Source organism: Papio anubis, chromosome 2, assembly GCF_008728515.1.
Source record: "Papio anubis isolate 15944 chromosome 2, Panubis1.0, whole genome shotgun sequence".
NCBI classification, from domain to species: domain Eukaryota; kingdom Metazoa; phylum Chordata; class Mammalia; order Primates; family Cercopithecidae; genus Papio; species Papio anubis.
The window spans coordinates 21,485,480-21,501,266 of NC_044977.1; the positions used below are offsets into that span (position 1 = coordinate 21,485,480).

General features: G+C 44.0%; 1 pseudogene; it reads right to left on the reverse strand.

Annotated features, from left to right (window-relative positions):
* Positions 1-4,520: 4,520 nt before the first annotated feature.
* LOC116273710 lies at positions 4,521-5,212 on the reverse strand (annotated as a pseudogene).
* Positions 5,213-15,787: the final 10,575 nt, after the last annotated feature.

Genomic DNA, 15,787 nt, shown 5'->3' on the forward strand with positions numbered 1-15,787 from the left:
ATGGTGACGTACCTATGAGGTTTTGGTGTGGATGTCCTTTCTATTTGTTAGTTTTCCTTCTAACAGTCAGGACCCTCAGCTGCAGGTCTGTTGGAGTTTGCTGGAAGTCCACTCCAGACCCTGTTTGCCTGGGTATCACCAGTGGAGGCTGCAGAACAGCCAATATTGCAGAACAGCAAATGTTGCTGCCTGATCATTCCTCTGGAAGCTTCGTCTCAGAGGTGTACCCAGCCGTGTGGGGTGTCAGTCTGCCCCTACTGGGGGCTGCCTCCCAGTTAGGCTACTCGGGAGTCAGGGACCCACTTGAGGAGCCAGTCTGTCCATTCTCAGATCTCAGACTCCATGCTGGGAGAACCACTACTCTCTTCAAAGCTGTCAGACCGGGACATTTAAGTCTGCAGAAGTTTCTGCTGCCTTTTGTTCAGCTATTCCCTGCTCCCAGAAGTGGAGTCTACAGAGGCAGGCAGGCATCCTTGAGCTGTGGTGGGCTCCACCCAGTTCGAGCTTCCTGGCCGCTTTGTTTACCTACTTAAGCCTCAGCAATGTCGGGCGCCCCTCCTCCAGCCACTTTGCAGTTCAATCTCAGACTGCTGTGCTAGCAATGAGCGAGGCTCCATGGGTTGGGAACCTCCGAGCCAGGCACGGGATATAATTTCCTGGTGTGCCGTTTTCTAAGACCATTGGAAAAGCGCAGTATTAGGGTGGGAGTGACCTGATTTTCCAGGTGCTGTCTGTCTCAGCTTCCCTTGGCTAGGAAAGGGAATTCCCTGACCCCTTGTGCTTCCTGGGTGAGGCGATGCCTAACCCTGCTTTGGCTCATGCTTGGTGGGCTACACCCACTGTACTGCACCCACTGTCCGAGAAGCCCCCATGAGATGAACCTGGTACCTCAGATGGAAATGCAGAAGTCACCCATCTTCTGTGTTGCTCACGCTGGAAGCTGTAGACTGGAGCTGTTCCTATTTGGCCATCTTGGAACCGCATGCCTACATTCCTAAAAATGGATTTTACAAAGAAGTGCACAGATGGGCTCAGGAGAAGGTTTGGGAACTTGAGTAAAGGTAGGTCAAGCAAACAATCCTTGTCAGTTATATGGATGAAGTGTCAAATAGGCCAAGTGTGGTGGCTCACGCCTGTCATCCCAGCACTTTGGGAGGCTGAGGTGGGCAGACACTTGAGATCAGGAGTTTGAAATCAGCCTGGCCAACGTGGTGAAACCCCATCTCTACTAAAAATACAAAAATTAGCTGGGCATGGTAGTGCACACCTGTAATCCCAGCTACTAGGGAAGCTGAGGTAGGAGAATTGCCTGAACCCTGGAGGTTACAGTGAGCCAAGATTGCACCACTACACTCCAGCCTGGGTAACAGAGGAAGACTCCATCTCGGAAGGAAAAAAGAAAAAGAAAAGAGTCAAATAAATCTCAAATATTTGAAGACATTTATTCTGAGACAAATATGAGTGACTGGCCAGGCATGGTGTCTCATGCCTATAATCTCAGCACTTTAGAAGGCCTAGATGGGAGGATAACCTAGATGAGTGCAGGAGTTTGAGACCAGCCTGGGCAACATAGTCAAACATCATCTCTACAAAAAAAATAAGCAAAGTTAGCTAGGCATGGTGGTGCATGCATGTAGTCCTAGCTACTCAGGTGGCTGAGGTGGGAGGATCACTTGAGTCCAAGAAGTTGAAGCTGCAGTGAGCCAAGATCACACCACTGCTCTCCAGCCTGGGTGACAGAGCACGACCCTGTCTCAAAAACAAACAAACAAATATAAGTGACCGTTGACCTGTGACACAGCCCTTGGGAGGTCCTGAGAACATGTGCCCTACAACTTGAGCTACAACTTGATTTTATACATTTTAGGGAGATATAAGACATTAGTCAATACCTGTAAGATGTACACTGATTCGGTCCAGAAAGGTGGGACAACTGGGAGTGGGGTTTGGGGGTGGGTGTCTTCCAGATCATACATTTTAGAAATTTAAAGGTTTTCTGATTGGCAATTGGTTTAAATAGTTATTACCTAAAGACCTGGAATCAATAGAAAGAAATGTCTGGGTTATGATATGGGGTTGTAGAGACCAAGGCTTCATCATGCAGATAAGGCCTCCAGGTAGCAGGCTTCAGAGAGTATAGATTATAGATGTTTCTTATCAGACTTGGAGTCTGTTCTATCAGTCTTAAGGTCTCTATGTTTATGTTAATGCTGGTCAGCTGTGAGGCATGTCTGATACCCACCACCCTCCACTTCCCATCATAGCCTGAACTAGTTTTTCAGATTAATTTTGGAATGCCCTTGGCCAAGGGGAGGGTCCATCAGCCAGTTAGGGGCTTAGAATTTTATTTAGAATTTATTTTTGGTTTACAGTTAGAAAGTTGGATCTGGCCAGCCACAGTGGCTCATGTCTGTAATCCCAGCACTTTGAGAGGCTGAGGCAGGTGGATCACCTGAGGTTGGAGTTTGAGACCAGCCTGACCAATATGGAGAAACCCCATCTCTACTGAAAATACAAAATTAGCCAGGCATGGTGGCACATGCCTGCAATCCCACCTACTCAGGAGGCTGAGGCAGGAGAATCACTTGAACCCGGGAGGCAGAGATTGTGGGGTGAGCCAAGATCATGCCATTGCACTCCAGCCTGGGCAACAAGAGCAAAACTCCATTTCAAAAAAAAAAGAAAGAAAAGAAAGAAAGAAAGTTGAATCTACCTTACATGGTGTGAGTTATGATGGATATCATCAGCCCCATAGTTCCACCTATGAGAAAAGCAACAAAAGGAGGCTGTTAGCTCAACCACTGTTTTGTTCACCCAAAGACTCAAACTGAAACATTTATCTTTTTCTCCTGCAGTAAAGGAAGTGGTGCATTTCATAAGACCAGTCTTCCTGTTGTTTTACAATAATGTGTCAACCTTAAACAAAGAGATTTAGAAAATATGATTACGTATGGAGTTTACTAGAGCTCAAAGATTGAAGATGGCCACCGAGGAGCAGACTTCAAGTTGCCCTGAATATACACTTCAATTAGCAGTCATAACAATGAGTTTTTAAACCAGATAAGAAGAGTCAGTTCCTAAATTATTTAGCAAGTATTTACATTAAAATAACTTAAACTACTGATTAGCTATACATTTTTCTTTGTATCACAAATTCTAGGAACGTGAAGACAATGGCTTAGGTAGCTAGTCAGGCATAAAATGTCTTTTAAACAATTGCCACAGGCAGGGCATGGTGGCTCACACCTGTAATCCCAGCACTTTGGGAGGCCGAGGCGGGCAGACCATCTGAGATCAGGAGTTTGAGACAGCCTGGCCAACATGGTGAAACCCCATCTCTACTAAAAATACAAAAATTATCTGGGCATGGTGGCACATGCCTGTAGTTCCAGCTACTTGGGAGGCTGAGGCAGGAGAATCATTTGAATCCAGGAGGCAGAGGTTGCATTGAGCCGAGATCAAACCATTGCACTCCAGCCTGGGCAACAGAGTGAGACTGTGTCTCAAAAAAAAAAAAAAAAAAAAAATGCCCAACTTAAGTCCCACACTTATGTCTCTCTGGACCTGATAAATTCTGCATACCTCACAAAACTCAGACTGCTCTTAGCTATTTTTCTTTTCTTATAAGCACACAAACAAATTAAAAGGCTTGGCCTGGCATGGGGGCTCACACCTGTAATCCCACCACTTTGGGAGGCCAAGGTGAGCAGATCACTTGAAGTAAGGAGTTCGAGACCAGCCTGTCCAATATTGTGAAACTCTGCCTCTACTAAAAATACAAAAATTAGCCAGGCATGGTGACATGGGGCTGTAATCCAAGCTACTTGGGAGGCTGAGGCATGACAATTGCTTAAACCCAGGAGGTGAAGGTTGCAGTGAGCAGAGATTGCACCACTGCACTCCAGCCTGGGCGACAAAGTGAGACTCTATCTCCAAAAAAAAAGTAAAAGACTTAATTTTTTTTCTGTGGAAATAAAGGAAGACACAGCTCTGACCTCTCCTTTTTCTTTCAGAATTTAATCCTCTGTCCTTTTCAAATGTGTGTTACATCTTTATAATGGCTAAATAAACCTCTTCTCAGTCTCACAATTTAGGACCTGGGAGCCATGTTTCAAAATGTGTATTCAAGGGAGATAGCTCTCATAGTTCTTCTGGGAGGGTAAGAACTGAATTTTGGTGGGCAGAGTGCCTTGGCCCAATCTTCAAAACTATATCCTCATGAAAAGATTTGAGGAGTTTGCTTCTTCTCATTTGGATAAAACCAATTAGCTAACACTGGTGGTCCTCCTAACAATTATGCTAAACTTAAGATGAACTATATGTGACAAAATATGCTGTCAAGTTTTCTTACTTGAAGCCTATTTTTGTTTATCTTGAAACATGTTTGTAATGGGTTGCATCTGCTTGTCAATATAAACGGGTGAGATTCCTTGTGTCTTTTTAATCTCTTAATGAGTTGCCTATGATGTCCATCACATTGTGGTTTAATGTTCATTCAATAATAAAACTTTTCTATATCTACTACCATTGTGGAGAGGATTTGGGGGTTGGGAGGTTTTTTTCGTTTGTTTGTGTGTTTGTTTTGCATTCAAAATCTTTTTAATAAGAGAGTAGGATCCAGGGTTAGTTTTTGTAGCCTGGGCTGACCAGTTGGGCTCTGGCACGCTCGAACTTCCGGCCCTTGGAGCAGAGGTAGGCTTTGGTGTGGCTGTGCGGGGTTCCTGGGGCCTTGCCCAGATGCCCTTGCGAGGACCGGAGAGCAGGACAGTGCCACAGCCCTTGGGGGAGTCCAGGGCCAGCTGGTCGAAAGTGAGGATCTTGCCCCCTGCCCTGAGGATGCGGCTGTGGGCCCGGCTGGTCACGCGCAGTGCAGATACCTTCAGTTTGGGGACCTCCTGAACCTGCATGTCATCCGTTATGGTCCCCACAACCACAGCCATTTTGTTTTCCCGGCCAGGAAGCTTCATCTTCTGGATCATCCAGGAAAGGGACAGAGGCGGCCGGTTGCTGCCACTCATAAACAACCTCTTCAGCACAACCTGGTTGAATGTGGAATTGGTTCTTCTGGCCAGAAACCTGTACAACTTGACTAACAGCCTCAGGTAGATATCCTGGCTCTTGGGCTCCTTGCGCTGGTGAACCTTTCGGTCCTTGTTGTGGTGGATGTCAACTCCCATGATGGCGCCTCCCGCTCAGTGAGGTCTGGAAAAAGCAATAATTTTTTTTTTTTTTTTTTTTTTTTTAGGAGAGACAGGGTCTCACTATGTTGCCCAGGCTGGTCTTGAACTCCTGGGCTCAAGTGATCCTCCTGCCTTGGCCTCCCAAAATGCTGGGAATATTTTGTTTTTAATTGTATTTTCCCAACAATAATATACCATTTCCTAAGTCCTGGAGCAATCAGGTAATAGAAGACACCACCTTCAGGCAGAGAGAGGAGGAAGCAGCCAAGGTATTACATAGCAATGAATTTTGCAAAGCATTAAACTACAGTAAGTCCTCATTTAACTTCATAGACAGTATCAACCTTAAATAATGAGATTCAGAAAATATGATTAAATATAGTTTATCTGATCTCAAAGCTTAAGGATGGCTACCGAGGAGCATAGATTCAAGTTGTCCTAAATGTACACTCTGATTAGCAGCAGTTACAAGTGGCTTTTTAAAGCAAAAGAGAAGAGGCAGCTCATACATTTTTTTACCAAAAATTTACATTAAAATAACATAAGCTATTGATTGTCTATACATTGTTCTTTGTATCACAAATTCCAGAAGCATGAAAATAATAAGTGAGGCATCTAGCTGTGAGAACAAATGCTTTTAAACAATTACCCCTGGGCGGCCAGGTGCAGTGGCTCACGCCTGTAATCCCAGCACTCTGGGAGGACGACGTGGGTGGATCATGAGGTCAGCAGTTCAAGACCAGTCAGACCAACATGGTGAAACCCCGTCTCTACTAAAAATACAAAAATTACTCCGCATGGTGGCAGGCACCTCTAATCCCAGCTACTCAGGAGGCTGAGGCAGGAGAATTGCTTGAACCTGGTAGGCGGAGGTTGCAGTGAGCCGAGATCGCACCACTGCACTCCAGCCTGGGTGACAGAGTGAGACTCTGTCTCAAAAAAAAAAAAAAAAACCAAAACAAAAAAAACAGTTACCCCTGGGCCTGGGTTGGGAAGCAATGGGAATGGGGGTGTATGTGACCAAAGTCCCATACTCATGTTTCTCTGGGCTTAAAAATTTTGCAAACCTCATATAACTTAAACTGCTCTGAGCTATTTTTCTTTCCTCAATAGGTTATTGAAGCTGCGACTTTGAGCTAAATAATGCATGATAAAACCAAATTTACCTTAGGCTAATTGATATAAACAAGAGTTAAGTTCCTAAGGCATATTTCCAGTCACAAAAACATTACAAAACTTCTAAATAAGGACAAAAAACACCTCTAATATTAAACACTGAAATAAACATGAGCTGTACATACATTTTTTAATGGATTAATAAAAACAAGATAATTGTCCAATTTTTGGTGAACCAGGTAGTGATGACGGTCATAATGGTGTTGGGTTAAATCAAGAAATAAATGTTTGCAAAGCAAAAACTGTTAAGTTTTTGGAAAGGGGTTACTGGAAACGGGTCCCAAACCAGACCCCAAGAGAGGGTTATTGGATCTCACGCAAGAAAGAATTTGAAGCGAATCCGGAAACTGAGAGTAAGTTTATTAGAGAAGTAAAGAAACAAAATAATGGCTACTGCATAGGCAGAGCAGCAGCTTGGAATGCTTAACTGATAATACTTATAGTTATGTCTTTATTCTATGCTAAACAAGGGGTGGATTATTCATGAGGTTTCTGAGAAAGGGGTAGAAAATTCCCAGAACTGAGGGTTTCTCCCCTTTTTAGACCATATAGGGTAACTTCCCAACATTGCTGTGGCATTTGTAGACTGTCATGGTGCTGATGGGAGTGTCTTTTAGCATCCTAATGCATTCTAATTAGCATATAATGAACAGTGAGAATTATCAGAGGTCAATTTGGTCACCATCTGGGTTTTGGTCAGCTTCTTTATCACATGCTGTTTTACCAGCAATGTCTTTGTGTCCTGTATCTTGTGCTGACCTCCTATCTCATCCTGTGACTAAGAATGCCTCACATCCTGGGAATGCAGCCCAGTAGGTCTCAGCCTTATTGTACCCAGTCCCTACAAAAGATGGAGTTGCAGGCTGGGCACAGTAGCTCACGCCTGTAATCCCAGCACTTTGGGAGGCCAAGGCAGGCAGATCACCTGAGGTCGGGAGTTTGAGACCAGCCTGACCAACATGGAGAAATCCCGTCTCTGCTAAAAATACAAAAAAATTAGCCGGGTATGGTGGCCCATGCGGTGAGCCGAGATCGAGCCATTGCACTCCAGCCTGGGCAACAAAAGTGAAACTCTGTCTCAAAAAAAAAAGTGAAAAAAAAAAAAAGGAGGGCTTACTTTGGTTCAAATGCCTCTGACATAAACAGCACTTCCTCCCACCATGCAGTTCAATAACAATCACAAACATGGCAGGCTCATTGAGCGCTTTCATACCACACTGTTTATTGTCATACATTTTGTATGATCACTGTATAATTTACAATTTTATTTTACAATAAGCTGTATTAACTCTTTCATTCATTTTCCACCAGTTCAGGGTCAAAGATAGCCAGAGTCTATCCAGCAGCTCAGGGCACAACACAGAAACCAGACCTGAACAGAACATCATCCTATTGCACAGTGCCCTCACGCACACCTGAATTAACTCTGATTGGTACAATGTACACATGCCAATTAACCTAATGTGCACATCTTTGGATTGTGAAAGAAAACTGGAGTACTAAGAGAAAACCCACACCCACATTATTTGAGCACCTGCTGTACAGCACAATTCTTTTGTTTGGTTTCTGACTCTCTTTGTCCAAAGACTTTCATTTCATTAAAGTTTTAAAAAGCAAAAAAGGCCTGGCCTTCAACAACCTTTGCAAAATTATGATAGTAAAAGAAGTCTGACATGGCTGACTCCATCTTGCTTCTAAATTCTAAGCTGTCTATGCTTATTCCTCAGCGTAGCCTAAGCTAACCATGGGTGGAATTTATATTCTAACTTGAAAGCAAGGACAATAATAGTTCCTCTCTAAAACTAACCCCCTCCTTGTTCGGAGATTGATAACCACATTTATAAGATTGACAAAAGGCCAGAAGATTAGGATTATGGGAGGGGACTGAACTCTGGTATAGTTTCTATAAACCCTTGTTCCTCAGGAGTCATGTGGCCACAGGATTTATGACTTTCCCAATTGCTCCTATAGATAACATCACTGAGATTGGTCTTTTGAGATTTGTTTCAGACTTTCTGGCAACCAACTGACCCCAACAGGACCCATCACTCTTGACTCAGCTGGTCCTGTGGCCCCATCCAGAGGTAGACTCAGCACATGATGACTGTTTTCCACACCCCTATGATTTCATTCCCAACCAATCAACAGCACCCATTCCCTAGCCACCTAGCCACCAAATGGTCCATAAAATGTCTAGCCTGTTAGTTTTCAGAGAACTGATTTGAGAATTCAAGTTCCTCTATGTGGCTGGTTTCATGTCAATTAAACTTTCATTACTGCAGTGTGGGGTTCTCAGTGAATTGATTTTGTCTGTGCAGCACTCAGGAAGAACTCATCAGGCAATTATGGGCCCAGAAAGGAGAGGCCTTCCTAATTTTGGCACGCTCTAGGACAGAAATACCTACACCAAACGGAAAAAGAGAACCTTCATATGGTACTAAATACAGAGAATAAAATTGACTTTTGAAACAACAGTAATTATACTTTAACCTCCATTCCTAGATCATCTCTAATGAACTCTCCTCTTATATGCCTACCACTCACTTTTGTGGTTGTATTATAAATCTTGGCATTACCTGACATTGCTCCACTGTGACACTCACAAAAGCAGATATCTGATTCTACCACAACCTCCTGTCACTTCAGCTTGCTTACTCAATTACATCTACTAACCTGTTTCTCACCTCCTTTGAAATCTTCAGTCAACTGTTCATTTACTTTCTACAGTCTTTCATCCCACCTTCTATTATTATTTGCCTCTCATTATACAGCTGAGACTTGTAGGGGAGGAAAACTGTCCTCTACCCTCTTAGGTTCTCCAGAGATGAACTGACAACATACAAATTAACAGGAGAAAAGGCATACAAATTTATTTGATGTTAAATGTTTTACATGGCACAGGAGTCCTCATAGAAAAAAAGAAAATCCCCCAAAAAACAGCTAGGCTTGGAGAATTTGGACTGAGAAAGATAATTTCTTTTTTCAAGACAGGGTCTCACTCTGTCACCCAGGCTGAAGTGCAGTGGTGTAATCATGGCTCACTACAGCCTTAAACTCCCAGACTCAAGCAATTCTCCTGCCTCAGCCTCCCAAGTAGCTGGGACTACAGGTGCAAACAACCATGCTCAGCTAGTTTTTTCATAAGAAAGATAAACTTAGAGAGAAGAGACAAGGCAAAGGAAAGGGACTTTGAGCTTCTATGAGTAACAAATTGAGGGAAGGCAAATATATGGGGAAACTGATGATAGATAAGGGCTAGTCAGGAGGTTTGTTTATGTAGACTCTTTCTCAGTGCCATCTCATCTCTGGTGATAAGTTGTTTTCTTCCTGGTATGTAACCATAATAGATTTGTTTCCTGATACACTCAGCAAGTCAATATACTGAGATACCAGGTTGCAGCAGATAAAGAGTTTTAATCATAGGGCTGCAAACAAGGAGACAAGAAGAAACCTCAAATCCATCTCCCCAAGGAGTTTGGGATTAGAGATTTTAAGGATTTTGCAGTGGGCTGAAGTATGGAGACTGTTGATTTGTAGAAAATTATAGAGTGAAACCATGGGAGAAGGAGATGAATAAACTATTTTGTTTGTTTTTTAGACAGAGTCTCACTCTGTCTCCCAGGCTGGAGTGCAGTAGCACAGTAACAGTTCATGGTCTTGACCTCCTGGGCTCAAAGAAACTGTATCCTCATGTTGATTCAGTTCCTTTGTGGGGGCTCTTCAAACATTCAAGTTGTACCACTGGAATTTGGAATCTGCTTAAGCACTTTTTTTTTTTTTTTTTTCAGACACTGTCTCACTCTGTTGCCCAGCCTGAGTGTAGTGGCACAATCGCAGCTCACTTCAGCCTTAACCTCCTGGGCTCAAGCAATCTTCCCAACTCAGCTTCCTGAGTGGCTGGGAGTCTTACAGGTAGTTAAATAGGCATGTGTAGGGCAGGACAGGGCTCTGCCTCCCCACCCACTAGGAATGTCAGATGATGGTTCAACAGTTTTCACACTGACTCTCTAAAAATAATTTGGCAGTCAGTGACAGGGAGAGACAATCTCCTGATGATCCACAGCTATTATCATGCAAGTGTTAGGTTGGGCACATTGGCTCATGCCTGTAAGTAGCACTTTGGGTGGCCAAGGTAGGTGGATCACTTGAGGTCAGGAGTACGAGAACAATCTAGCCAACAAGACAAAACCCTGCCTCTACTAAAACTACAAAAAAACAGTTAGCCAGGCATTGTGGTGCATGCCTGTAATCCCAGCTCCTCAGGAGGCTGAGGCACAAGAATCACTTGAACCTTGAGACAGAGGTTACAGTGAGTTGAGATGGCACCACTGCACTCCAGACTAGGTGAAGGAGTGAAACTCTGTCTCAAAAAAATAAAAATAAAAAAAAATAAAGAAGCCCGGGCAGGGTGGCTCATGCCTGTAACTCCAGCACTTTGGGAGGCCAAGGCAGGTGGATCATGTGAGGTTAGGAGTTCAAGACCAACCTGGCCCACATAGTGAAACCCTGTCTCTACCAAAAAATACAAAAATTATTTGGGCTTAGTGGTACACACCTGTAGTCCCAGCTACTGGGAAGGCTGAGATGGGAGAATCGCTTGAACCTGGGAGGCAGATGTTGCAGTGAGCCAAGATTATGCCACTGTATTCCAGCCTGGGTGACAGAGTGACATTCTGTCTTAAAAAGAAAACAAACAAACAAAAAAATTAAAGTGTTAGCTGAATGCAGACGCCAAGGAGAAGCAACTTCCTGGGCATGCACATTAAGAGACAAAATGGTGAAGTATGACCTTCCAGGGACACTCCATTGGAAAAGGGAAGAAAGCCTCAGATGGGCATGTGTATAACGGCCTAAATACATTGCACGTGTGTGCTCACTTTCCAAGGGTAAGGGCACTGTGCATGCAGACAGCCCATCCTAAGGGAAGAATCATGGGAAAGAGGCAAGCTTATTGATATGGTTTGGCTCTGTGTCCATACCCAAATTTCATCTTGTAGCTCCCATAATTCTCATGTGTTGTGGGAGGGACCTAGCGGGAGAAAACTGAATCATGACGATGGGTCTTTCCTCTGCTGTTCTCATGATAGTGATTGGGTCTCATGAAATCTGATGGTTTTAAAAACAAGAGTTTCTCTGCACAAGCTGTCTTACCACCACCATGTAAGAAGTGCCTTTCCCCTTCTGCCATGATTGTGAGGCCTCCCCAGCCATGTAGAACTGAAAATCCATTAAACCTCTTTCTTTTGTAAATTGCCCAGTCTTGGGTATGTCTTTATCAGCAGCATGAAAATGGACTAATATGGTAAATTGGTACCAGTGGAGTGGGGTGTTGCTGAAAAGATACCCAAAAATGTGGAAGTGACTTTGGAACTGGGTAACAGGCAGAGGCTGGAACAGTTCGGAGGGCTCAAAAGAAGACAGGAAGATGTGGGAAAGTTTGGAACTCCATAGACACTTGCTGAATGGCTTTGACAAAAATGCTGATAGGGATATGAACAATAAGGTCCAGGTTGAGGTGGTCTCAGATGGAGATGAGGAGCTTATTGGAAACTGGAGCAAAGGTGACACTTGTTATGATTTAGCAAACAGATTGGCAGCATTTTGCCCTTGCCCTAGAGATTTGTGGAACTTTGAACTTGAGAGAGATGATTTAGGGTATCCGGTGGAAGAAATTTCTAAGCAGCAAAGCATTCAAGAGGCTATTTGCGTACTGTTAAAGGCGTTCAGTTTCAAAAGGGAAACAGAGCATAAAAGTTTGGAAAATTTGCAGCCTGACAATGCAATAGAAAAGAAAATCGTATTTTCTGAGGAGAAATTCAAGCTGGCTGCAGAAACTTGCATAAGTAACAAGGAGCTGAATGTTAATCACCAAGACAATGGGGAAAATGTCTGCAGGGCATGTCAGAGACCTTTGTGGCAGCCACTCCCATCACAGCCCCAGAGGCCTGGGAGGAAAAAAGTGATTTTGTGGACTGGGCCCAGGGTCCACGTGCTGTGTGCAGCTTAGGGACTTTAATGCCCTGCATCCCAGCCACTCTAGCCAAGGCTGAAAGGAGCAAACATAGAGCTTGGGCCATGGCTTCAAAAGGTGAAAGCCTCAAGCCTTAGCAGCTTCCATGTGGTGTTGAACCTGTGAGTGTACAGAAGTCAAGAATTGAGGTTTGGGAGCTTCTGCCTAGATTTCAGAAGATGTATGGAAACGCCTGGATGCCCAGGCAGAAGTTTGCTGTTGGGCGGGGTGCTCATGGAGAACCTCTGCTAGGGCAGTGCAGAAGGGAAATGTGGGGTAGGAGCCCCCACACAGAGTCCCTACTGGGGTACTGCCTAGTGGAGCTATGAGAAGAAGGCCACTGTCCTCCAGACCCCAGAATTCTAGATCCACTGCCAGCTTGCACCATGCATCTGGGAATGCTGCAGACACTCAATGCCACCCCATGAAGGCAGCCAGGAGAGAGGCTCTACCCTGCAAAGCCACAGGGGTGGAGCTGCCCAAGACCATGGGAACCCACTTCTTGCATCAGCATGACCTGGATGTGAGACATGGAGTCAAAGGAGATCATTTTGGAGCTTTCAGATTTGACTGTCCTGCTGGATTTTGGACTTGCATGGGCCCTGTTGCCCCTTTGTTTTGGCCAATTTCTCCTATTTGGAATGGCTGTATTTACCTAATGCCAGTACCACCATTGTATCTAGAAAATAACTAATTTGCTTTTGATTTTACAGGCTCATAGGCAGAAGGAGCTTGCCTTGTCTCGGATAAGACTTTGGACTGTGGACTTTTGAGTTAATGCTGAGATGAGTTAAGACTTTGGGGGACTGTTGGGAAGGCATGATTGGTTTTGAAATGTGAAGACAAGAGATTTGGAAAGGGCCAGGAGCAGAATGATATGGTTTGGCTCTGTGACCACACCCAAATCTCATCTTGTAGTGAAAGGAGCCGGGCACATTCCTCAGCCCCGGGCTCAAAACAAACAAGCCCAGTACAAACACATCCCATCCTCCCATCCCACCACATATCGCCATATATCTCTCAAACTTCCTGAGCCCAGTACAAACACACTCCATCTTCCCATCCCACCACATATCGCCATATATCTCTCAAACTTCCTGAGCCCAGTACAAACACATCCCATCCTCCCATCCCACCACATATCGCCATATATCTGTCAAACTTCCTGAGCCCAGTACAAACACCACCTGGAAAGTCTCCAATAAGGAGCCAGCCGTTCAAAGTTTTACTGAAAGCGCGGGAACCAAAAGAATTCCTTTGTTCCCCTGTAACTTTCGGGCTATAAAAAAGCAAGCAGTGGCATTGTTCGGGGCCCTCTTGTATGCTGTGGAATGGAGGGACCAGGTTCGAACTTGTAGTAAAGATCCTTGCCGCTTGGCTTTGACTCTGGACTCTGGTGGTCTTCTTTGGGGAACAAACGGTCTGGGTATAATAGTAGCTCCCATAATTCCCACATGTGGGAGAGACATGGTGGGAGATGATCGAATCATGGGGCTGGGTCTTTCCCATGCTGTTCTCATGATAGTGAATGGGTCTCATGAGATCTGATGCTTTTAAAAATGGGAGTTTCTCTGTACAAGCTCTCTCTTGCCACCACCATGTAAGAAGTGCTTTTTGCCTTCTGCCACGATTGTGAGGCCTCCCCAGCCACATAGAACTGTAAGTCCATTAAACCTCTTTCTTTTGTAAATCGCCCAGTCTCAGGTATGTCTTTATTAGCAGCATGAAAACAGACTAATACACCTATAAAGTCCTAGGATCAGGGTTAAACACCACACTTGACCTTCAGGTGCCCACTTGGATCTCATCCAAGTGAATTTTCCTTTCTTTCCTGTTCTAAAGGCTTTAAAATAAACTTCCACTCCTGCTCTGAAACTCACCTCTGTCTCTTCTTCTGCCTTATGCCCCTCAGTTGAATTCTTTCTTCTGAGAAGACAAGAACTGAAGTTGCTGCAGACCCATAGAAAGTCGCGGCCAGTATCTCAGATACCTTCCATCAGTAACAGGACTACAGGCATGCACCACCATGCTCAGCTAATTTCTTTTAGTTTCTATAGATACAGAGTCTCATTATGTTGCCCAGGCTGGTCTCAAACTCCTGGACTCAAGTGATCCTCCCGCTTCAGCTTCCCAAAATGCTAGGATTATAGGTGTGAGCCACCATGCCTGGCCAAGCACTTTTTAATAAAATTCTTATGATTCTAATATCAGAGCTCCTACTTGTCTTAAAAACTTTATGATTTTAATATCAGAAATTCTATCTATAGGAACAATGGGTGTGCAAATGTGGTGCTATGTGCCTTTTGGTTACAAGGAAGTGAGTCAAACTGCAGCTTGATAAATGCTTAATTATAATTGTATTTCTGTCCATTATTCTTGCTAACCCTGTGACAACAACTTCATTAAGTGTGTGAGTGGGTGGGAGGAACACCTTCACAGAAGGAAATGTATGTTTTACTCTCAGGCAGATAGGAGAGGGCAGAGAGCTCATGTTATATCTGCTTTTTATTAATTGTCTTCAGCTCAAAATAATCCTTATACCAGAGAGACATTTTTTGGGATGGTATATTTTGATCTCCTATAGACTCTATAGACCACTCCTGCAGCCACTCAGATGCTGATGATGGGACTCAGGATACACCAACCCAAAATATGACCATAGGAGACCGGAACACATCACCCTAAAATACGCCTCTTTGACATATTGATTATTCTGAGCTAGTTATTCTGGGAAGCTGCAGACACAGAAGCAGCTATGAAAAGTTGTCCTTTTATCTCAATAAAGGAAATCTCCATTGATAAGGATGTCTCCCTCTCTGCACCAAGAAGACACTGATTATTAAATCACTAAACAGGCTTTTTAATTTTTTGACATGGAGTCTCACTCTGTTGCCCAGGCTGAGTGCAGTGGCATGACCTCCACCTGCTAGGTTCAAGCAATTCTCCAGCCTAAGTCTCCTGAGTAGCTGGGACTACAGGCATGCACCACCACACCTGGGTAATTTTTTCTTTTTTCTTTTTTCTTTTGTTTTTGTATTTTTAGTGGAGATGGGGCTTTGCCATGTTGGCCAGGCTGGTCTCAAATTCCTGAGCTCAGGTGATCAGCCCACCTTGTCCTCCCAAAGTGCTGGCATTACAAACATGAGCCACCAGTCCAGCCCTAAATCACTAGAGACTCTTAAACAATCAAGACAGGATCAACTGAAATCTACATAACAAACCTTATCTCTGTTTAAGGTAATTTTGCTGGCCATCTCAACTGAATCTGTCTCTGTCTTCACATCCTTATTTGTTGTTGTTGCTGCTGTTGTTGTTGTTTTCAGAAAATGATAATATTTAAGTCTGAAGTTGAAAAGATTTTTTTGTTAATTTTTATTTTTTAAGATTTACTCTTTGGGAGGCCGAGATGGGCGGATCACGA